A 26,411-nucleotide genomic window follows, 5' to 3' on the forward strand; every position below is an offset into this window, starting at 1 on the left:
TTCACGCGCACACACACACGCGCGCACAGAAAGAGAGAGAGAGCACATTTCTAGGAATGGAGAATCATTAAAACTGTTGATAGCACAATAGAACCTGACTACTTGAAATACTTTCATGATTGTACCTCAAGGGGTTACCATGGTATCCAGCAGGTTTCGCCAGCCTACAATCATTCATGTATTTTTTTTTTATTGTGTCTAATATATATTGAATCCAATTTAATTATGTCACTTATTTTGATGGCAGAGGTTACAAAAAGTACTATTTTTTAATCCCAAACTAGACAAATCATAGTTAATGATGATGTCCATTATACTATATTTAAATGCCTAATGTGCTATTGACAAGTTAATGAAGTCTCTTCTGTTTACCAAGGCCACAATTATTAAATAAAAAGCACACAGAAACCATGAATTATTTTAATATATTCATCCATTCATTCATTTTTCTTTGTATTAGTCCCTTCTTTATCAGGAAGAAGATCTTTACTACTTCAGCATATGTTTTATACGCAAAACTGGAGCACCCAAAGGAAACCAAAGCAAAGACGAAGAGATCATGCAAACCAAACAGAAATGCCAACTGGCCCAGCCGGGACTCAAACTAGCAACCTTCTAGCTGTGAAGCAACAGTGCTAACCACTGAGCCACCTTGCCGCCCTATTTTAATACACTATTTTAAAATCTGTAGTGCCCCATAATCCTTCAGATGTCACTTTTATTTGCTCGTGTGGTGCTTATTATAAATTATTATTAATAACGTTATAAAAATTTCTGAAAAAAGGCATCCTTTTTTACCCCTTAGTTTAAACTAGTGCTGGAGAAAAATGAATCATGATTAAAAGATTGTTTTGACAAAATTTTAGCGTGTGTACTGTGTATATTTATTTTGTATACAGTATATAAATACACATAGGCATGAATATATTTGAGAAAATGTGTAACATAACTGTTTTGTATAGACTTATTTCTATGTATGTGTGTGTGTCACATATAAATAATAAGTATATAAGAAAAATTATCGGACACAAATCTGTTAAATTAATACTTTTATTGTCTGCTGAGGTTGTAATTAATTTTAGCTACGTTTTCATCCCCCTGTTTGTATGCACATTTTGGATAACGACACCACGGGTTATTTGGGCAACGTCATCTTCTTCTGAGGCGCAAGTCATTATTTAAATAATTAAAAGATTCACGGAGCAAATTCCATTTTTACTGTTGATATTTGGAGCAAGTAAATCAGGAAGTGACGATTTTTGTTGTCTTTGACTCGCTGCTTTATTGGCACGTATTTTAAATGCAATATTCCAGTTTTGCACATGAAGTTAATTCGCATTTTTTGGATGGAAACATAGCTACTGTCACCGTGTTGCTGTCATGTCCAGTCATTGTTTTTGTCGCTGGAGCAACAGCGAGGACTGATTGGAGGAGGACTGGCTTAATCAGTCCAATGGCATCAGAATTACATACTTCGAAGTACAGTGCAGGTCAAACACCAGCCTTACAACTGGCAGTGTGAAGTAAATAGATTGACTTCTAAAAGGCTTATCTAATAAATACATTTACAAAGATGAAAACGAAGGATGTTATAGTTATAAATTTAGTTAAAGTTCGTACAATAAAGTTTTAGGTAGTTCTAGTTTTTATTTTTATTTCAGTTAACAATTTATTATTTTTTAAAATAGTTTTTTCTAGTTTTCGTTTTTCGTTCGTAAACTTTAACTATTAAAAACCTTGCTTTGGACTCTACAGCAATTTTAGGTTGCCTAAGATTTGCCACTAACATTCATGTAAAGTTAGTTTAAGTAAAATGTGCAAAAAATCGAATACATATAAAACACAAATGAACATGTTCTTCTCAAAACATTTACTTAATTATGCTAAATACATAGAACAGATAAACATCTCCAAAGTTAAATATCTTCAAAGTTGGTCCCTTACTTTTTTCCAAGACTATATATATATATATATATATATATATATATATGTGTGTGTGTGTGTGTGTGTACACTATGTACTTTAGATAAGAATACACACTTTTTAAAGCATCAAATATGTGCATGCAACAAAAAAAAAACAACAGCCAAAATATCGAACCGACAACAACAGTGTGACTAAAGTGAGAGGTAAGATGGTGGTCTCGTTGTTTAAAGTATCATATGTCTGAATCCTGCACTTAACCTGGTTATCGAGTAAAGGAACACACTCCTACCACACGACTGTCCAGCTTTTATCCTGCATCTCCAGCCTCCACATCCTACCTATAGCTTAGCATGCTAGCAGATTTCCGTTTCACTTGATTCAATTAGCATTGACCTTTCCTTCTCCGGCAGGAACAGCACTGCGCCGTCTAGAGCCCCACCGCTTCTGTAGTCTTGGTATAAATACATATTTACTCCCGGCTTCATAAATTTGATCAAATTACAAAGAGATGTTTGACTGAAATGCAATAAGAGACGCTTAGCTTTGGTGTTGTTGAGGGACGCCCATTTGGAGGTCTCACTCCAATATCGGATTTCAGCTGTTTTTAGCGGCTAATTCGTTTATTTGTCCATATTCGCAGGTTAGTCATTCATGATAACATTTATGAGTAGAATTTTTAATGTTATAAACTTCGATGAGTTTTTTTATTGACTCTCTGCGTGAAATCATATCAACAGATGTCTGTTATTTACTTTAAGCATTTAAAGAGGCAGAAGAGACAGAAAAAATAAATAATCCCATCTCTGATTCAATGTGGCACTTTAAGATTAAGGTCAAAGATTAGTGGGTTTACAACAAGATAAGAAAAGGATTATAGGCGCTCGACAATGTTAAAACACAGATCTGGGATTTCATCAAAACACCTGGCTTGTAAACAACCTCATAATACATGTACATCTCACACTGACAGCCAAACAATATGATACTAGAGCGAGTAAAAATGTGTTGCTGTAATAACGGGAGAGGAAGTGACATGTTCCTGAAAGGATGTTCACAGCTGATGACAGACTATGGTCATAGTAAAGCTGGTTCTCCGGGATTAGATATGCTCCAAGGGATTCTCTGTTCTGAATTACAGATTAGATTTATGAGTGTTCTCGTGTTTTCGCTGGAATTCGAGTAGAGATTCCACCATAAAACACTTTCTAGCCATGGTTTAATAAATAAAAGATCATAAATTCTCTTCTTATCTGCAAAAACAGATTGGAGCACCAATCAGAATAGTATTAGATCTTATATTTGTGGAAGTAAATAAACCTATTCTCAAAGGGGAGAGTCAAAAAGTGGAAATCACTATTGAAGGCACTATTTTTTGTTTACACAGGAATGATTTAAAGAATTTTTTTTTTGGCGAATGTCCAAAACTTCAGTATTTTGGTATCAATGGGGAACAAAATATCTTAAATATTTTAATATGGATGTCCTTTATTAAGATCAATGAAAACTGTAAGATTAATGGAAACTTTCCTATAGTGTAATAGTGCCTTTCCAGCTTTGTTTGTATTCTGTTTATTATTTTTCCCCACAGAGATTGTAAAACAGCCTTTGTTAAAGTGCCATGAACCAAACCATCCAGTAAGAGGATAATCATAACATACAAACTTTGTATGTTATTTGAATCGAAACCGCATATTCCAATCTGCCGGTGTCTGAACAAAAGTGAAACTACAAATATAATGTTTATCAAGCAATCTGTGGACATGATATTTCCAGCCTGATCTCACAAGGAAACGTTACTATTTTTATATTTTGTCAGTTTAGTGGCTAATTTGTATGAATTTGTATGAGTTGAACGAAAATGTACGATTTTAAAAAGGAGCCGTGGCACCCGAGCCCACCCCTAAACCCAACCATCATGGGGATGAACAAATCAGACTAAAATGTGCGATAAGATTGTATGATTTTATACGAATGTTTATTTTTTTACTGGTACTTTTATCAATGGGTTCTTCCATGTTGTTTTTCCAACATAAACATGGTTAAAGTAATTGTGATGTCATTCCAAACCCAAGTCCTAACCCCAACTATCATTTGGGGGTGAGGAAATCATGTTAAAATGTACAAATTAGATTGTATCAATTAGTCAGTGAATCTAAACTTTACAAACTGCCATGAGATTGCGTCGGGATAGTTCATCAAAACATAAAAATTCTGTCATAATTTACTCATTTCAAACATCAGCATTAAACTCAACCATCATCGGGGATGAGGAAATCATTTTAAAATGTACAAGATTATATAAAACTCTTACAAATTAGCCATGAAATGAAAATATTACAAGATTGCATTGGGACATTTCCCCCCAAAAAATGAAAATTCTGTAATAATTTATTCATTCTCAACTCTTTGCAAACCTGTTTGAGCTTCTTCCTTTTGTTGAATGCAAATGTTTCATCATGGTAATACCATAATTTACCAACTTAATCATCATAATATCATTCCAAACCCCACCCCTAAACACAACCCTCATTGAGGGATAAACAAATCAAACTAAGTTGTACAAATGAGATCGTACGCATTCATAAAAAATAGCCGCTAAATCAAAAAGTTACGAATTGCCGTGAGATCATGTTGGATGTTTCGTAAAATGTTTTTTACTGGAACTTTTTTAAGCAGATGCCTCCATGTTGTTTTTCCAACACAAACATGGTTAAAGTAATGTGATGTCATTCCAAACCCCATTGCAAATGTCAGTCCTAACCCCAACCGCCATTTAAAGATGAGAAAATCATTTAAAAATGTTAACGAATAAAAACTGTACAAATTGCCATGAGAATGTGTCAGGATAGTTCACCCAAACATTAAATTTCTGTCATAATTTAATCATTCTCTGCTTTTCTAACTTAAACATGATTAACTTCAACTAACTTTTAAACACAACCATCATTGAGGGATGAGGAAACAGTTTTAAGATTTATTAATGAGATAATTAAAAATTCGTACAAATTAGCCACTAAATCAAAATGTTATTATTTGCTTTTGTTGAACACTAAGAAAGCTACACTGAAGAATGTTGGTGGAAAAAAACAACCTAGTTTGATACCATGACTATTTTTGGTTCCTATAGGACAAATATCAATGACTGCTTTTTTCCCCCCTCAACATTCTTCAGAATTTTGTGTTTAACAGAAGAAGTTCTTGAAAGTTTACAACCACTTGAGTGTGAGTAAATGATGAGGAAATGTTCATTTTTTTGGGTGAACTATGCCTTTAGGCATTAAAACTCATCTCGGTCACACTCTGAGAGAGCTCATAAATGCATTTGCACTTGCTGAGCTAAAGCTAATTTAAAAGAAGAGACGCGGTTTACAACGAATTCAAAAGTACAAGTGAACACCGCAGATTTCCAGCTGGCCGTGAGTTCTTTCAGAGCGACAAAGCCTGAGGTGAAATCACAATGAAATCACAGTGTGTTTGAGCATGACTATCTCAGTGCAGGTCCAGGTGCAGAAAATATCCCCCGACGGCGGCCATTGCACTTCCATTACTGGTCAGTGAACAATGAAGAATGTTCTAGAAACACTTGTCATGTTGATGTAGCAGCTGCAAAGCCAACTTGCCTACGAGAGGCGATGGGGTGAAGCGATTGCCAACCGAAGCTCGGAGGCAAACACTCCGACAGGCAGCTCACGATCTGTGCAAAACCGATTTTGGGCGGCGGGGCTGTAATTGGCAGCGGTGATAACGAAGCATGAACTGAATGTTTGTTTCATTCCGCATTAACTGGTGGAAACTGGCTTGTGATTTCAGGAACACAGTTGGTCAATAAAGCAGGATGCCACGAGAGGACAGGGTTACTGTGCTTTTACCATGGGCTTTTTGACACAATGGGAAAACTCTGGATAATCTGAAAATTTTGATTCCATCTGTTTGTATATGCTGTAGTAAATGATTTGTTCAAATTATATTGATATTACAGTAATACAGTGAATAAAATATGATTTTGAACATATATAAAGTCATAATTATTAGCCCTCTTGAATTAATAGCCCCCATTTATTTTTCCCAATTTCTGTTTAACGAAGAGTAGCTTTTTTTAACACAATTCTAAAGACAATAGTTTTAATAACTTATTAATAACTCTATTAATAACTCTAATTATTTCTAATAACTGATTTATTTTTTATCTTTTCCATAATGACAATAATACATTTTACCAGATATTTTTCAAGACATTTCTATACAGCTTAAATTGACATTTAAAAGCTTAACTATGTCAATGGGTTAGGGTAATTAGACAAGTTGTCGTATGACAATGATTTGTTCGCTGGATTATCGAAAAAAAAATAGCTTAAAGAGGCTAATCATTTTGACTTTAAAATGAAAAAAAAATGTTTTTTTTCTAGCCGAAATAAAACAAGTAAGACTTTCTCTAGAAGAAAAAAATATTATCAGACAAACTGTGATCATTTCTAATAATAATAATAAATAATCAATAGGGGGCTGATAATTCTCAACTGTATATATCAACATTGTTATATAAGGATCACCCTGACCTTTCTGTGCTGAATCTGAATTTTATGATCTTTTGGTTTTGAATTTTAGAATGTTCAATTTGACGTTCTGAATTTCTTAATCTTGAACATTTCAAACTATATTTTTACAAACTGGATATCTGCAGTCTATGAATTCAGAAAAAAAAATGAAGTTTGAAAATACGTCTACAGAAATAAAAAAAAAAAAAATAGTTGTCTTAAATTTCAAATGTTCAATGTTCAAATAAAGCTGCAACCCATCTCTGCGAAACATCCATACACACTCATTCACACTCATACACTACGGATAATTTAACCTACCTAATTCACCTGTACTTCATGTCGTTGGACTGTGGGGGAAACCGGAGCACCCGGAGGAAACCCACGCGAACACAGGGAGAACATGCAAACTCCACACTGAAACGCCAACTTACCCAGCAGAAGCTCAAACCATTGAACTTCTTGCAGTGAGACGACAGCACTACTGCACTGCCATTATTATATACAAAATAATATTATTATATATTACAAATCTTTGATCATTCTTATAAAAAATATTACCAGTAATACCAGTAAACATGCTGCAGATGCTTGATTATTCAGACATTTTGAGATAGATATAATTAAAAATGTTTTAATATATCATTTTTGACTTGTTGTTGTTGTTGTTCTTTTTCTTCTTCTTCTTCTTCTTATTTTTATTATTATTATTATTATTATTATTATTATCAATATTATTATTCAATATGTTGTCATATGCAATATATGCAAACTTCCATTTTTTATGTAGTACAACTGTGTTAATCAGTTCTACATATTAATAACATTATTATTAATCATATAGTGCACAAACATATTATATTATCTTATTGCTGAAAAAAAAAAGAAGTAAGAAAGCAGCCTTCTGCAATGTACGGCTTACAAGAAACAAACTGGATTTATGGTGATCACAATCACAATCTGGAACTCAGTTTGATTCATTCATTTTATTTTTGCCTTAGTTCCTTTATTAATCAGGGCTCGCCACAGTGAAATGAACCACCAACTTATCCTATGGGCAATTTAGCTTACCCAATTCACCTACACTGCATGTCTTTGGACTTGCGGGGGAAACCGAAGCAACCGGAAGAAACCCACGGACACGCGGAGAACATACAAAGATGCCAACTGACCCAGATGACCAGCGACCTTCTTGCTGTGAGGCGACAGCGCTACCCACTACGCCACCTACTCCACATTCAAATTCCAAATATATCATGAGCATCGTTACCTAGAGATCTCAAGTGCCATTATCTGTTGCCAAGCTACAAAAACACATTGTTGTTGTTGTTGTTGTTGTTTTTTGTTCAGTGTCTCGACCCCTCTTTTCTTCAAAAACACCCTAATGTAAACACACATCTTCATAATCTCCAGCTGGGGTTATTTCAGGGGTCAGTTTCAGCCTGAGCTCTGCATGTGAGGGTGAAGGAGGAGATCAGTGGGCATCTGATCTCCAGATTTGCACTCTTTAATCAAGGCAGATTTTGCCTTGATGGCCGGACAGATCTTTTCCAGACTACAGGCACAGGCTTTCATACAACTGCAGATCTATAGCTCCAAAATAACACACACACACACACATACAAAACCCAATACAGCCACAGACGTAATGAGCAGCAGGGGATGTAAATTTCAGAGATAGAAAATCTCAATAATTGATCCTCCATGCAGGACTCTGATGCTAAATTACTCTCTCTCTCTCTCTCTCTCTCTCTCTCTCTCTCTCTCTCTGATCGCTGTTAATTGCTGATGGTATTTACAGTTGGAGCTGTGGTGAAGGCGGTTCAGCACTTAACACCACTGATCCCTTAAACACACTCTGCAGATTATAAGAGAATAAAATATGCTACAAGCACATTTTCTGATGAAAAAAGGCCTCATCTCATAATATGCACATCATGCAGTATATAGAATATTTAAATGAGGCGATTTGCTGCAGTATGTGGCTGCTATTTGGTTGCTAGGGTGTTCCCAGTTTTAAATTGGTTGCTATGGTGCTTTAAAGGGACAGTTAAAAATAATAATAATAATTATTATTATTCACTCACATTTTATTGGTTCTGGTCTGAATTTACCTCTGTTGAATGGAAGATATTTTGAAGAAAGCTGAAAACCTGTAACCACTGAGTTCGACAGAATTTGATTTTCCTAATATGGATGTCAATGGGCACATTTTTAATCTTCATTTGTGTTCAATAGTAGAAAGAAACAGTTTTTAATTACTTTACGGGTGAGTAAAGAGTGAGTAAATTTTTATTTTTGGGTGAACTATCCCTTTAAGTGATTGCTAAGGTGTTTTCAAAGTTATTGTCATTGTTTAAAAGGTTATTGTTTTTAATAAAAGGCAGAATCAGCAATATGATAACAGTAGATTCATGCAAATAAAAGTAATTTGTCAAAAACAAAATGTAATTATTTAAATAAACACTTACTAGCATATTATTATTATTATTATTATTATTATTATTATTATTATTATTATTATTATTATTATTTATCAATTTATTCATTCATTTTGGCTTAGTCCATTTATTATTCTGGGGTCACCACATTTAATGGCTGGAGTAATCATTTAATTTGAAACTACATACAATAAGAAAGCAGTTATTTATTTTATATATATATAAATATTTAACAATTAAACATTTTTTTAACATTTAATAAATGCCTCCTTGATGAATAGAATAGTTTTTTTTTTTTTAAATAAGCATGAAAAAAAAAAACCTGACCTCAAGTTTTTGACTGGTAGTGTATGAAGAACAGTTTCAAATAAACCAATCCAAAATAAGATTGTAAATCAGTAACCTTTTTCTCTGTACAATTTCTGTAATGTGATGTAGGAGTGTACAGCTTCAACAACAGTAACAGTAACTAAAAATGAGTTTTGCTGTTTGTTCAAACTACTTATTTAAAATAAGCTGAAACGTATGGAAAAAAAAAATAAGAGCAACTTAAATGATTTATGTTCAAACAACTTAAATCTGTAATAATGTAACTTAATTCCTTTATGTAGTCCCAAAACAAATTAAAAGTGTGGAACCCAGCATATTTACAATCTAAAAAAGAACCTGGTTGTAAAAAAGCAAGTCCAATCTCACAAAGTAACACATCTAAACACTGCGTATATCATAAATATCATCCATTCAGTAGTCTTGGCATTTGTGAATAACATTTTATAAGATAGTCCCTGCATCAGATGAGCGTGTGCAGTGAAACAATGGCTTCCCAATTAAAGCGATTCCTCAAGGTGCTGCCATGTGACAGTTTAATTAACAAACGCTCTTATCTTAATTCAGCAGGAGAGAGAAAAAATGTGACAGGAAAATGCAACAAGCTGAGGTTATCGAGGAAAAACACTCCCAACATTTACACAAATGATCACACACACACACACATTCAGACACTCTATCTATCTTGTAGAATCTGAAAGGCTTGTGTTGCTGTTTGAGTAACTGTCGCTCTCTAATGCTGAAAAAGGCTGGTGTTAATAAGAATAATGGTGAAAAGTCAAATAATGTAGTAATTATGAGCATCTGGGTGAGATGGGAAGTCAATGGGGTTTCATTAAAGTGGGCTGGATCCATTTTTAAGTGAAACTGATATACCATCATGGCCAAATTTACTAATATAATACTGTATGACAATTATTTTTCTTCATATTACAATTAGATAATAATATAATTAGATTTAATCCTTCATTTAAAAATGTATTGTTGCATCTATTATGCATAGTTTGTATAATACGTATGATATAAACAAATTCTAGGTTAATTTTAGTATCAAGGATATTATAATAATAGCCGTAATAAAAAAATAATAATAAGAATAAGAATAATAAGAAGAAGGATTATATTATTATTAATATTATAAAATATAATAATAATAATAATAATAATAATAATAATAATACGTATTATTATTATTATTATTATTATTATTATTATTATTATTATTATTATTATTATCATTATTGTATTATTATTATTATATTGTTATAATAATATATTATTATATTATATTATATTATATTATATTATATTATATTATATTATATTATTTGTATTATTAGTATTATTATTTTCTTTTCTTTTATTAAGTTGACTTCTGCTGTAGGTAAATAAAGCTAATTTTATCGTTTTAGTTTATTATTTTAGTATCAATGCATTTTTGATTTTGTTATTTTCAAGTTAATTCTAGCACAACTGATTTTAAAAATCATTTTTTTTTTTTTGTCTTTACATACCTATAGCTAAAATACAACATGATGATGGTTTTTCAATATATAAATATGGCCTGGAATTCTATTTTGATATCACATTGCATTTAACATCTCGATTTTGTACTATAAAACAGAACGTTTACCATCAATTCCTCAAATTAACATAAAGCACACAGACTCATTCGCTCAGCAGCTTGTCTTTTGATTATTATTTGAACTGTAGGTGGCTTTTAGCCCTCAGGAAACAACAAAACTGTTCTTAATCTCAGCTCCTGAAGAGAAACAGCAGCCCCTTCATCTCTGTCTGTTCTAAGCTGAAAACAGGCATGACAGAGAACAAATGTGTGATTTTTTTGGTAATTATGATTCATTTAGCTATGGGCGAAATGACTAGGAATAACAAACGACAGTAAACGGTCAAACTACCTGCTCTACAAAAAAGTGTGTTTATGAAAATACATAAATATAGCAATGATGTAATAATGAAGTACTACTTTGCAGGATAATAAGCTGTTATTTTCCTTCGGTTTAGTCCCTTATTTATTAGGGGTCACCCCAGCAGAATAAACCACCAACTATTCCAGCATCTGTTTTACGTAGAAGATGCCCTTCCAGCCACAACTCAGTAGTGGGAAATACCCATACACACGAATTCACACATTACACTATGGTCATTTTAGTTCCTCCAATTCACCTATCCACATGTCTTTGGACTGTTTGGGAAAATAGAACACCTAGAAGAAACCCACGCAAACATGGGGAGAACAAACTCGACACAGAAAAGCCAACTGGTCCTGTCGGGACTCAAACCAGCGATCTTCTTGTTGTGAGACAACAGTGCTAAGTACTGAACCACTTTGCCAAAATAACAAGCTGTTGTTTTAGTGTTAAAGTCAATGGAAGTGAATGTGACTGGTAGTGTCGAGACTGTTAGGTTCCAATAGTTGTGTCAGCTCTTTTGTGAAAGGCTACGGTTAATAGGAAATACTTCTCAGAAGTTGGGGATCAGCAAACATGTTTGCATTGTGAAATGTAAGCTCAGAAATGTAAAATAGACCAGACAAATTAAAAGAAAAAACGTACAAGATCTATAAGATACAAAACTTATTGTCAGAGGAGTTTCCTTCAAAGAGACTATGAAAGTAAACATTCACATAAAAATCTTAACAAAGGTAACACATTAAGTGCTTATTTGCTAAATTTCATATTAAAATCGGTTGTATTTGTAGTTCACCGCATTCCTGGAAAAACATACAAAAAGAAGGCGGCCCCATAGAGCCGGGTTTATACTTCTGCGTCAAGTGATCGGCGTAACCCATGCCTATGCACGTAGTTGTGCATTTATACTTTAGTGCACTGTTTCTGTTGCTCTGCCATAACACCTCAGAAAGCTTAGCTGGCAGTAGGTGTTTATGTTCCTCTGTGTCCAGTTTCTTCTATGTTTTTTTTTTCTTCCTGAATGCTTCCCTAATGTTCAAATTGCTCAAACTCCCTCATTGTGAGGCTGGAATCGGTAGACGAGCAACAACTTTATTTATAAGGTAAACACAAAACAACTGTCTCCATCTGGAGCTCCTTCACAGGACTCCACACTTGTAAACACTTGCTGCATCAGGCTCTCACCTCTGCCCACTCTCGACAGTGCTACCAAGCGGACCAATTACAGAGCTTGTGCTATGCGTTGTTGCGATGTGTAGTCACAATTTTTAAGAGGTGGGTGGCAACGTTGCCAATGGCCACGACAAGGGCTATGCATCCACGGCTGCGTTGTAGCCAATATGTGCGCTTGACTCAGAAGTATCAGCCTTAAACTCCACCCCTAAACCTAACCATCATTGGGATTGGAGGAGGAGCAAATCAAACAAAATATACAAATGAGATCCTACAAATGAATATGAATTAGCCAATCATACAAAAAGTTAGAAATTGCCATAAAACTGCATCGGAAAAATCAAACAATTCACAATAAAAAATAAATAAATAAATAAATAAATAAATAAATAAAATAGAGATTTAAAATAAAGATTCAGATCTGAACACATATTTAATAACAGAAGATGATATAAAACTGCAAGTCACGTCTGACAACTTTTTCTCATGTCTGACATTTTTTGAGTTATTAAAAATATATATAAATACAGAATATTATGATCACAAAGAGCCATAAAGTTGCATTTCTGAACTCTTTACTCTAAATGGCAAGTTTATATTTTGTTTGTACTTCTGAAAACTGCATATTAAAATTCTGCAAATCGGAAATCAAACTCAAATCTCACAATTCTGGATTGTTTTTCTCAGTTTAGAGTTATAAACTTTAAAAATAGATAAATTGGGAGATGTACAGTAAACTCAGTTACATAAGGACGCCTATAAAATTACAAGCGTACGTTGTAACAGTGTCCACTGAAGCTGACTTTAAGAACTCTAATGCAGTTTATTATTATAAAAAGGCTTTAAAAAATGTGACCTGACTAGAAATAAAACAAAACATGAACCTGAAAACTCGACATAAACTCACCAGCGATAAAACATGAGGGTTATAAATGCCAAACACAAGAGAGCACATGACACGAGACAATCAATGAGAAATGAGGCACAAAAACAAAGCACATGGTGGAAAAAAAGCCTTGAACAGGAAGAAAAAGTTACACTTCAAAATAAAAGACACGCTCAAAACATGCTATGTGTGTGTGTGTGCAATAATTGCAAAACATGTGAGAATTTATTACAATAAACTGGTCTTTTACAAACTTTAATTAAATCTTGATTTTTGATCCTAAAAGAACCAGATAAAGGATAAATATAGCAAGCGTTTCAAACCCACTAAACCGAAACAAAATGTTTCCATCCAGATAAAGCATGAACAAAAAGAAGCTATACATACAAGCACAATGGGACAAGCCCAACGGCTACAAACAGCTTTCATGTGCATCTCTCTTAAGTCCCTTTGCAAGTATGAATCTAAGGAGGACTCCTATGGAGAGGTCGCAGCTCTGCTCGCTTAAACACAGCTTGAAGATGAAGGGCAGAATATGTCACTTAAACAGGAGAGCCTTAAGAATCTTCCAGAGCTGTCAGAACAGGAAGTCATCATTTATACAACCAGATCGGCAAACAACGGTAAGAGTCAAGAGTGTTGAGCACGCCGCTTTTTTATAATAGTAAATATGCAACATGACAGTGCTGAATTATGCAGATCTAATTAATTGTGAAATGGTTCTCCAGAAATAAAATATGATGTTGTTATTTTCTCATGCCATTTCTATCAGATCTTTTTTTTTGTTTTATTTAAGATAAGTGACTTTTTGTCAAGCAGTTCAACCTTTACTTGTGTTTATATCTCAGAACTGAAAGAAAGTCTATAAAATAAAGTTACATTACTAAATTATTTTCTCAAAATTTCACATTTACAGTTTGTTGGTTTGGGTTAACCAATCCAATTTTAATCAAAATTGCTTTTATTTCTTCTCATTTTAGAACTTAAAAAGTTTTACATAATAATGTGAAAAATAAAAACAATTAAAAAAAATAAAATAAAATAATTAAATAAATAAAAAATAAATAAAAATGGGAAAAATAAACTCCTATAAAATATAATATGAATATATATTTAAATATTATAAAATATAAAAATATCATAAAAAACAAAATAAATTGTTGAAATTTTAAAGGATTTTCTTAGAAATACAGGAATATATATTGTGATTATGAAGTTGTGATTTTAAAGCTGTATTAAGACTTAAAAAAATACTCTATAAGACAACTCTATGAGACAACCTGTTTCTGAAGTTAATTTTGGAACACTGCATTATATTTCCTCTTGTAAAAAAGTTAACATTGTGAAAAATAATCTCAGAACTGATAACCTAAACAATCCAATAAATCAGTAAGAAATTGTAAAATGTTCTAATTATTTACTCAGAAATTTTATATTAAGTGAATTTGATTTTCAAATTTAATTTAGGAGTTTGCTTTCTTTTAGAATTATTAAATTAAAATCAAGCTAAATAGTGCAATATAAAATATGTGTGAAATGTATATCTGTGACAGTCTATAAAACCACAACTACCAGAAATATAAGTTGCATTTTACTATTTTTCCACATAATTATGAATTTATATCTTTCCATTTTTAAGTTAAACATGACCTTTTGCATTAAAAAATATGTAACTGTTAAAAAAAAAAAAGAAAAAAAAAAAGAAAAGAAAAGGTGCATATCTCTCAAATCTTAACTTTTCTCTTTATTGCCAGAAAATGAGATCACGGTTACCTTTTTAAAACAAAAGCAAAATAAGCTTCCAAACCTGTTTCTAACCTAAAAAAAAAATAATAATAAAATAAATAAATAAATAAATAAATAAATAAATAAATAGGAAAGGTAATTTTGGAACACCTTATACATTTCCTCACGCACGTTCTTCTAAAAATGCCACTACTACACGAGCACACTCGGAATGCTCACTGAAGACAGAGCACAGATGGGCAGAAGTGGCAGAGCGCCAGGGAAAGCGGACGCATCATCATAATCTCCTCCTGGGGCATCATAGCTTTGGCGATGCTGGACAACATGTTTCCCCCACAGAGTCTGAGAGGCGGAGGTGTACATTCATTTAAGCACGTACACATAATATACATGCAAAAGTAAAGTAATGTGCCAAAAACGGGTCAGGAGGCCTTCTGTAGGCCTGAAGAATGCCTGGCTCTTGCCCTAATGTACCCACACAACACAGTCCATTACAGCGCATTTTTTCAAACCAAACGATCTCTATATGATGCCGGGGTCATGCTAAACAATGGCCAGCAAATCGTTTAATGGTAACAAGTTTCTCTTCAAAACTTGGAAAGCACTATGCATAGCTAAGCTGCTTCAGGGAACTACTTGGGAAAAAGCATGCAGTTGAGCCAAACAGTGAACATTCTGTCATTGTTTGTAAAACTCACGTCGTTCCAAACCTCTGTGGCTTTCTTTCATCCGTATGATGCAAATTGCAAGCTTTTAAGCTTCATAAACACTTTACAAATTACTTTAAGAGTTTCCATTTGTTGACATTAGGTCAACCAATCATTACACTGTAAAAATGATGTGACAAAAAGTCATGACAAAATTATTTTATGTTATTTAACTTTAATAATCAGGTTTCAACTAAATTTTGAGTCTTAAAACATCAACCTTTTAGTCAGTTCGATTGATGTACTGTAAGTTGAGTAGTTAGCATGAACTGACAATGAAAAAAAAAAACATGTCCTTAAAAACAATTGTGAATAATTATTATAACAATATATTTCCTAGAACTAGGTTCCGGCTGGAAGTTGCATAAAACGTATGCCGGAATAGTTAGCTGATCATTCCGCTTTGCCGACCCGTGATGAATAAGGGACTAAGCTGAAGGAAAATGAATAAATAACAATTGAGTGTTGCAATGTTGGTTAATAAATGTTAACTATTTAAACTAAATGTTACCGTGAGTATTTTCAGCTCTATGCAAAAAAGAGACTAAAATGTAAGACACTGTCCACTAAAATACTGATATCCTTCAACACTTTGTTCACAGTGTTCTTAAGAGTCATTTGTTTCATAAAAAAAAATTGTTGATTCAATGAATTATTTGATCTGGCTCAAAACCTTCATTCATAAATCCAATTTTTCAGTTTCTGTTTTTAAATATAATTAATATTATCTTAATTGTGTGCCACTAAAGCACAATAATAACACTTTTATGGTGTTTTTTAATCCTTTTTTCAAGCTTGGAAGCTTTAATTCAAAATTACCGTAACTGTAAAAAAAAAAAAAATGCAAACAAACATCTTCTCATTGTAAAATGTAATTAGCTACTTTACTTAATAAACATGAGTAAAACCATTGAAATTTAGAACTGTTAAGATGACTTTTTATCTTTAGTCATTTAGCAAATGATATACACATCATTTGCTAAATAAAGGCAAACATGTTTACTCATTTCAAGTCAAGTCAACTAATTAACAATAGATTTACTCACTTCATTAAGTAAAATCAACTAATCAGCAATAGATTTACTCACTTCTGTTAGTACAGTCAAATAATCAGCAACAGGTTTACTCACTTTAAGTAAAGTCAACTAATCAGCAACAGATTTACACACTTTTTTGGTGATGTCGACTGATCAGCAACAGGTTTACTTACGTACTGTATTAGGGTAAAGTCAACTTATCAGCAACAGATTTACTTACTTCTTTAAGTCAAGTCTACTAATCAGCAACAGGTTTACCCACTTCTTAAGGTAAAGTCAACTAGTCGGCAACAGATTTATGCACTTTATTAAGTAAAGTGATCTAATCAGCAACAGGTTTTCTAACTTCTTTAGGTAAAGTGATCTGTTCAGCAACAGGTTTACTCACATATTTAAGTCAAGTCAACTAATCAGCAACAGGTTTACCCACTTCTTTAAGTCCAGTCAACTAATTGGCAACATGTTTACTCACTTCTTAAGCTGCGGTCACACTAAAGTTTGTGCATGCGGAATTCTGCCGTACAGTGCAGCAAAAGTGGCGGGATTAAACAAGTATTGCTCCATGTTTTAAATGTCTGTCCAGAGAGGTCATGTTTTGATCCTCGATTGGTCTCATGCAGTCAAGTGGTTTTATTTCGCAGGTCAGAGTTCACCAAGCTTGAAAAGTCAAGTGTGACCACAGCTTTAAGGTCAAGTCAACTGATCAGCAACATTTTTACGCACTTTAATTAGGTCAAGTCAACTAATCGGCAACAGGTTTACTCACTTCTTTAAGTAAAGTCAACTAATCAGCAACAGGTTTACTCACTTCTTTAAGTAAAGTCAACTAATCAGCAACAGGTTTACTCACTTCTTTAAGTAAAGTGAACTAATCGGCAACAGGTTTACTCACTTCTTTAAGTAAAGTCAACTAATCAGCAACAGGTTTACCCACTTCTTTAAGTAAAGTCAACTAATCAGCAACAGGTTTACTCACTTCTTTAAGTAAAGTCAACTAATCAGCAACAGGTTTTCTCACTTCTTTAAGTAAAGTGAACTAATCGGCAACAGGTTTTCTCACTTCTTTAAGTAAAGTCAACTAATCAGCAACAGGTTTACCCACTTCTTTAAGTAAAGTCAACTAATCACATTTCACAATGCATATTTCTAAGAACAGAAAGCTCTACATGTACTGAAAGACATAAGCATTAACAAATGACATCATTTTCATCTTCATTCAAACTATTACTTTAAGTACCCAATATCTGATGCTCAGCTTTAGCCCTAACAGAGCTTAACGTGGTTAAGACTGCCTCGAGGAAGGAGTTAAGATTAGTTCAAAGTCATTAGCATAAACGTACTCCAGTTCTTAATGATTCATAAAACATTCCCCGGTTCGCCGGTAAGACATTACAATCTGAAACGGAGCCGTCCCTGAGGAAAGAGGACATGACCATGAATTATTTCTACCCTGCTCCCAATCTGACACAGACATGGAACAGAATATATATATTTATGTCTGAGACTGTTTCCAGATGGAGGACGTCACCGAGAACAAGGTCCTTGCGAATCACTGCGAGCATGCGGTCACATTTAGCACAAGCTGTTTATCGCAGAAGAGGCCAGCATGGATAAAAGGAAAATAATGGATAATTCATTATCGCGCAGAGACGGATGGAGAGAAAGAAAGAGAGAGAGCGAGAGAGGACAGAAATATTGAGATTGTGATTTGGATAGACTTGATAAGGAAGGGGGGTTGTGTAGATGATTGGACACTTGAACCAAGGTCTCCAATTTGTGTCCTTGCAAAAGCCCTGCTTAAGAATAAAAACCTCAGCAAACAAACAATAAGGCCTGATTATTATTTGATAGGTCCAATCAATTTCCCCCTATCAGGAACGGAGTTTGTGCAGGCGTCGAGAGCGTGCTTTAAACTCTGTATGTGAAAACAGATAACGCTGCATGCTAACAGCGAAACGTGTTGCTGTTTAATACCGTTCAAGAGGCAATTTCAACTTAATCAAGTTGTTTGTATGAACTGCATGGCGGTTCAAGTGAGTTTCAACACAACCTTTATTATCCTCCTGTCAGACTGTTTTTTCTTTTTCTTAAGTCCATTAGATCCAGTCATATCTCATCACAGGTCTTAATAACACTCTAATTAAGCCAAGCATAATTATACAGCCAACAATGCCTTAAAGTAAAAGGTTAAAACTAAAATGTGGGCCCAATCGCCCGGGGACTAGACTCGACGCATTAATTAATCCAACATATGTGTGCTTATCAAAGTTAATAATCTGCTTAAGCAACGTCAAGTGAAGTGAAGGGAAAAAAATGGCACAAAAATGATCTGCAGAATCTCAAAATAGATCAGGGTAATTGGTCAAACAGCTTCGCTATATCATACGCAACCCAGTTTAAGTGACATACTTCAGACTGAAATTATTTTTACACAGTTGGACTTCATTTCATCCATTTGGGAATGGATTGAATAGTGAATAGGAGTAATTTGCGTGTGAGTAATGTGTATTGTTCTTCCAAAAATCTATATTTTAGTGTCCTTTGTTGACCCTGAAGTCATTTCAAATTGGTGTGGAATATTTTGAAGGTCAATGTTAGTGCCCAACCGAACCTGGTTTCTCTCGAGGTTTTTTCCTTCACTTTCATCAATTGGTGAAGTTTGTTTCTCACCGCTGTCGCCACTGGCTTGCATTTGGAATTTCAGCAGTGAAAATTAAACCACAATGAACTGAACTAAAATGAACATAAACTCTGAAAACTAAACTGACAGTTTTAATTTACTATAATCTTCTATGTTAAGCTGCTTTGACAAAATCTACATTGTAAAAGTGCTAAAAAAATGAAGATGAATGGGGTAAGGGATATTTATAAAAAACTGCATATTTAGATACATTTTTTAATAATAAAAAATGTATATATATATATATACCTTAATCTTGTTTTGATGAAATAAATGTAGAATAATTCCTGATCCTGACGTTAAGGCTCCAAAAAAGCATATTTTACTCAATAATGATTAACTACACTCTACTTGCTCCAAACCTGAATTCATTTTTTCTGTTGAACACAGAAAAATACATTTTAAAGAATGTTGGTTACTGTTGACTTCCATATATATATATATATATATATATATATATATATATATATATATATATATATATATATATATATATATATATATATACATATATTATATATGATTTATATATATATATATATATATATATTTTTTTTTTTTTTTTTCTTACTGTGGAAGTCAGTAGCTAATGGCTAAAATATGGTGTTCAACAAAAGAAAGAAAACATAGAGGTTAGAACCACTTGAGGCTGAGTGAAAAGTGAAGTTTCTCTTAAAAACATCTCTTTAAAAATAAAAAGAGTGAAAACTTTTTGGGGGTTTCCAAGCAGAATGTTTCATTAATTAATTCGTTAAATATTTCAATTTTCCAAAAACTTTGATGGAATGAAAAGATTCTATCAATAATTGAAGTATTAGTTTAACCAATGATGAAAATTCTGTTATTCATTTTTCACCCTCATACCATTCCAAACTCCTCAGACCTTTTTTCATCTTCAGAACCACAATTAAGATATTTTAGAAGAAATCTGAGAATTCTTGCAAAACAGACAGTATGCCTTCAGTGGTTCAATCAAAATATTATAAATCTAAGAGTATGTGTTTGTGAACTCATAAAACATAAATAATGACTTTATTTAACAGTATTTGTCAGTATAGGGGGCACATTTATGTATAGTAAATAAGTAAGTTTGTGATGTGTATTCATATAGCACATTAATTGTGTATGGCCATACAGCCAAAGCACTTCACAATCATCAGAGCGGGGTCTCCCCACTCCACCATCACTGTGCAGTATCTACTTGGATGATTCAATGGCTGCCACAGATCCACGGCGCCTGTGCGCTCACCACACACCAGCTATTGGTGGAGTGGAGAGACAGTGATAGAGCCAATTTGGTGGATGGGGATGATTGGGAGGACATAATGGATAAGGTCTGACACCCGAGGTTATTACCTCAGATAGTGCTTTGTTTCCAAAAGAGAAAGTTGAACATTGCTTATTAATGTGCACCCTATACTGACACTGAGTTGCTGTCTATGGAGGATAAGGGAGCTCTCAGATTTCATCCAAAATATCTTAATTTGCATTCCGAAAATGAACAAAGTCCTCAGGGGTTTAGAACAACATAAGAGTGAGTAAATAATAACAGATTTTTAAATTTATTTTATTTATTTTTTGAACCATCAATAGCAACAAAAAAAAACTTCTATTTTTAAGAGTGTGAGAAATTGCAACCAGGCACAAAAAAAAAAAAATAAAATAAAATAAATAAATAAAAAAATAAAAATGGCCCTGTTAATGAGGCTTAACATACATCACTAGACACGGTCTGGGCAATTCCATCTGTCGTTGACTGTGTAAACTTCACAAAACCACCACGGGTCACGTATGACGGAAAACAAAGAGGCCGATTTTTGCATTAATATTGCAGCCTACATCTGGAGCTGTCAGGTTTGTTTTATGAACTCATATGTGAAAATCTCTCAAGCACTGTAAAAGTATATTAATCTACCACTGATGTTCTTGTGATATTGGATGTGATGCTTTACAGCCATTGTGGCCAGTTTAAAACACTGTCTCTCCTTAAATTTGATTGCTTTCATAAAGCGTTTTTTTTTTGTTTTGACTAGGCATAAAGCAGTCTCATTTTCCTGATGAGATAATTTCTGAAGCATTTAAGACAATATAAGAAATTAAAATAAGCTAAAAAAGAACAGAATAAAACAAACAACAAACAGACAAAAGTGTATGTATGTATGTATATATATATATATATATATATATATATATATATATATATATATATATATATATATATATATATATCTGACTTCAAAAGTAAGTGTATATATATATATATATATATATATATATATATATATATATATATATATATATATATATATATATATACTTTTGAAGTCATTTTTGAGAGAGAGAGATTTTTTAACATTTTTAAAAAATAATAGTTTTAATAACTCTTCTAATAATTGATTTATTTTATCTTTGCCATAATGACAGTAACTAATATTTTTATAGATATTTTCAAGACACTTCTAATTAGCTTAAAATGACATTTAAAGGCCTAACTATGATAATTAGGGTAACTACACTGTTATCCCTAAAGTTGTATTAATTCAAAATACTTAGATTCAATAAACATAAAAACCAACTTTTTTGCTTAGTTATCCATTTTGTTTAGTTTATTGTACGATTTGCATGATATTTTTGATTCTACTGGAATGTTTAAATTGAATGTACTTAACAAAGCTTATTTTAGTCTATTGGTAAAGGAGTGATGAGCAAGGGGAAATGTGATTGGCTCTTTGTCTTTGGACTGACGTCACTGGTGAATACAGCGTGAGCGCGCATTTTCTAATGGCTGCTGATCACTGTGAGTACGATTTCATACTTTTGTCTCAAACAGTCCACATTGTTTTACTTTAATAAACAAAATATGTAACCGTTAGCAAGAAAACCACATGTAAGATTAAGCTGTGTCTGACGTTAGGATCATGTTATTGTTCCGGTCAATCGCAACCCCCATTGCCACATTTATTAACAGTTCTAAGACGTGAAAAGTGCAAAGACGTGCGTAATAGGATCATGATAGATCATATATTATGTTAAAAAAAAGTTAATGTAAGTTTTGCCTGTGTTAGCGTATTCATTTATGCCACGTATAACCGATCACGGCCGCCGCATTTCATCTATATAATTCGTTACAGTTAACGTTACTGTACGTGAAAACATGCTTTATGAGGTCGTCACGTGTAAAGTTTAATATTGATGCTGTATTCGATGAGTCATCCGCGTTATCTTTTGAGTAAACTGATTATTTTTTTAGTGGTGGTTATGTGTCGTCAGATGTTTAGCATAACATAACCTGAGCTGTTTTTAACGTTTTTTTTTCTTTCTTGTAAGTAAAGTATTAACTGACTAGAATACATTGAGATTTGCCCCTTCGGAAATACGAATTCATGTTAGTTGGCAGTTTTTAAAGATATGCAACCTCGTGCTCATCAGTCTTAGCAAGTGAATTTTCAGTTAATTAGAATGAAAGCTAAATAATTAACTGTAGCTCTCTAATTCTTTTGATTAACAATAGCTGTTTGTGGGAAATTTGGAGATAACAGATCAAATTATGTAAATGTGTTTTGTCAGCTAGTAATCTAATGTATATTTTTGTAACTGTAGATTGCAGAAAGATCAAAGCAAGGCCAACCAGGATGAGATGAAAATGTAAGTATTGCTCATTTGCTTGTGACAAAAGATGGTACTTATTAAAACATTGCAGATTTAAACATGGGAGCTATGCAAAAAGCCAGCCATTTCCATGCATATATCAGGAATGTATTTGTAATGAAATGAGTACAGTATTGATAAACATGATAACATGCTAATTTGACAGTTGTTTAATTTTGACATTTCTCTGATGTTAATAAACTTTTTTGTGTTTTAATACTACAGGTGTATCAAGAGTTCAACCAGATAGTGTGTATATTAAGCAAGAATTATATTGGTCTCTTGATCATCACTGCCCACAGCTGATTCAGATCTTCAGGTCAAAGAGAGGATTCACTGGACAGATTTTTATCTTCTACAAAATATCAAGGTTTGTGTATGCCATTGTTTGTACATGCCTTTGACATAAATTGATGCCATTGTGTGCTGAATTCTGAAATTTATATAATTACTTTAGAAATCCTCAGTGACAGAGACTAAATTTTAATACATGAAAATGCCCTTTCTCTCATGTTGACAAATGATACAATGTTGTTTCTCTGCAACACCTCAGGCGTCTGACCTCACTGACATGCCATGTGTTGCCATTTGAGTGCTTCCAGTAGTTGTTGGTGATGACCCAACAGTTCTTCAAAGCATGTTTTGTAAGTATCCTTAATAAAAGTTTTTGTATATTAATCTAAGTTTTTTTGCATTATGTTTCTTAATGTGCATTTATGTTAGCAATAAAAATAAATAAATCACCCAAGCAATGTCTTATTGTAGTTCATTAATAAATAGAATAATGATCAACATGAAATTTGAATTCATGTTATAACTCCTTTGAAACTCTAAAATGATAAGTAGAATTATATAAAGTCTTTAGTAGTTTAATTATATCAAATCTTTTTATGCCGTATGCAATGACTTGTATACAAAAATATTTGTAGTATTTTTATATTTGATATATCATTGAATACTGGATATGTTTGGGTATACAATTAACAAATTATGCTTGCATACAACTAAAAAACATTACATACAAATAATATATATTAAAATCAAATGTACACCTCTAAGATATATTTATGTTATCTATTTATTGTTGTCAGGCTTCAGATGATGGAGACTCAAATCAACATGTGCCCGTTGGAATTCTTAACCAAGAAAATTAAGATGTGGCTCTGCAACCCCTGTCCTTCCACCTCCACCCATTCTCTGGGAATCATCTTGGAGGGAAATGTTGTAATGGACAATATAGACAATATACCCCAGGCCAAGTGTCTTTTTGGATCAACCTATGCACTGCACCTAGGCTACACAAAATGCATGGACAATACCCTTCTTTTTATTCAACAAGTTTGGGTAAGAAGATGCTGAAGGGTAAGATTCTGGCTGTTAAAAATCAACTTGTCATGTAAACTGGTACAGAAAAGGCATGTTCCTTCAGGCTTGCTGTCCTAACTGTGAGATAAAAAAATTAAAACTATGCTTTAGTGTTTGGCAAGTGTAAATATTCCATAATGTTACAATGTAATAACATCCTGTGGTTGTTTATTTTTTGGATATGTTTGTAAAAATGTATTAAAATATTTTAAACAAGTGTTTTAATAAGATTTATAACAATAAATATTGACTAATTGTTATACAAGGCATTTTCTAGTTTTGTCACTTGTTTCGGAGTGATATTTCTAAATGATTTTAAATAAACTGTAAAGTAAATTTTTATTCTTTGTCCTTGTTTGTAATTAGGGGTATTTTCATTAAATCATTTATTGTGAATAGCTAAGGTTAAAATTATTTCTGTCATAACATTCAGGTCAAGATTTTATGTTTTAAGTTTATACAGGTTGATTGAACTTAAAAAATTTATGGAAACTCGCTGCCCTAAAAAAGCTAATTTCGTCTTGTTGAAAAAACAATACTTTTTAGGTTTATTGTACCTAAGATTTAAATATTGTTGTACTAAAAACCTTTATTTCAGTCAACTAAATATTTAATTAAATGCATTTGAAATCTTAAGTACAATAAACTTAAAAAGTGTTGTTTTTTCAACGAGACGAAATTAGCTTTTTTAGGGCAGCGGGTTTCCATAAATTTTTTAAGTTCAATCAACCTGTCCGGGCTTACAGTGTAGGCAGGTTAGGGTAAATAGGCAAGTTATTGTATAATGATGGTTTGTAGACTATAGAAAAAATATAGCTTAAAGAGGCTACTAATTTTGACCTTAAAACGGATTTAAAAATCTGCTTTTAATCTTGCCAAAATAAAACAAATAGGACTTTTCCCAAAAGAAAAAAATATGATCAGACATACTGTGAAAATGTCCTTGCTCTGAGGTGAGCTAAAAGGTCTTATTAGTAAATATTAGTGAGAAATAGTTTGCTACAAAAGCTATTATGGTAATATTCATAAAAAAATAACTTTATTAAAACAAATTTTGTATTTTAGTTTAGAGTTATTAAACATTTATTAAGAGATGAACATAATTTAAGATGATTAAAATACTAGTAGGTTTAATAAACAGTTTAATGCAACTAACTAATGTTGACAAATGAATTCTTATTGTAAATGACTAACAAACAATATAATAAATAAAATATATCAAAAACATAATTAAAATTAGAATAAAAATGTTTCTGTCATTATTTCAGATATCTAACCTAAAAATATTTATATTTGAAAACAAATCTCGTATTAACTCTTTAAATGCTATTATGCAAACACTGTGGATACACTCAAAAAATATGCTTTCTGTAGATTTAAGCTACATATTAAAAATGAACTGAAACAACACAATTATTGAGGTTTTTTGGATAACTCAATTTAACGTTCAATCCACTTAAATTTGTAAAAACTAATTAACTAAGTTAACTTATAACTTAATTTCTTCATGTTGTCTTAACACAAATTGATTGTGTGGAACCCAACATTTTTTACAGTGCAATTATTGAGTTTTTTATGACAACTTAATAGTTTTATGTACAATCAACCTAAATTTGTAAAAACGAATATGTTAACTTAATTTCTCATGCTGTCTTAACAAAAAACTTTGTAAAACACACTGAATATTCTTGAAATAATTAATAAAGTTTAAATAATAAACAGTTATCTATTTATTCGATATAATAATCTATACATTCGCATTTGTACACAGCACCTTGTAACCTTTATATTCATAACAATCTGTATATTCAATTCAACATCCAGATTTCTCGACAAACTGCATCTGTTTAATGTTTATCATCTTTTTTTTTCCTATATTTATTTTGTGTTGTCACTTGTCACTTTATGTACACTGGAAGCTTCTGTAGCCAAAACAAATTCCTTGTGTGTGAAGCACACTTGGCAATAAACTGATTCTAATTCTGATTCTGATTATCAATATAATCACAATA

General features: G+C 32.5%; 1 protein-coding gene and 1 long non-coding RNA gene across 4 annotated transcripts in view; one reads left to right on the forward strand and one right to left on the reverse strand.

Annotated features, from left to right (window-relative positions):
• Positions 1-26,411, reverse strand: part of pcdh17 (protocadherin 17) — a 147,296-nt gene that overhangs the window by 31,344 nt on the left and 89,541 nt on the right.
• LOC147841825 (uncharacterized) lies at positions 22,118-24,741 on the forward strand. Its single transcript, XR_015502182.1, has 5 exons — positions 22,118-22,183; positions 22,987-23,031; positions 23,260-23,404; positions 23,588-23,678; positions 24,126-24,741. It is a non-coding gene; the product is annotated as an uncharacterized LOC147841825 (long non-coding RNA).

The sequence above is a fragment of the Danio rerio genome, chromosome 11, assembly GCF_052040795.2.
Source record: "Danio rerio strain M-AB ecotype USA chromosome 11, GRCz13ab, whole genome shotgun sequence".
Taxonomy (NCBI): Eukaryota; Metazoa; Chordata; class Actinopteri; order Cypriniformes; family Danionidae; genus Danio; species Danio rerio.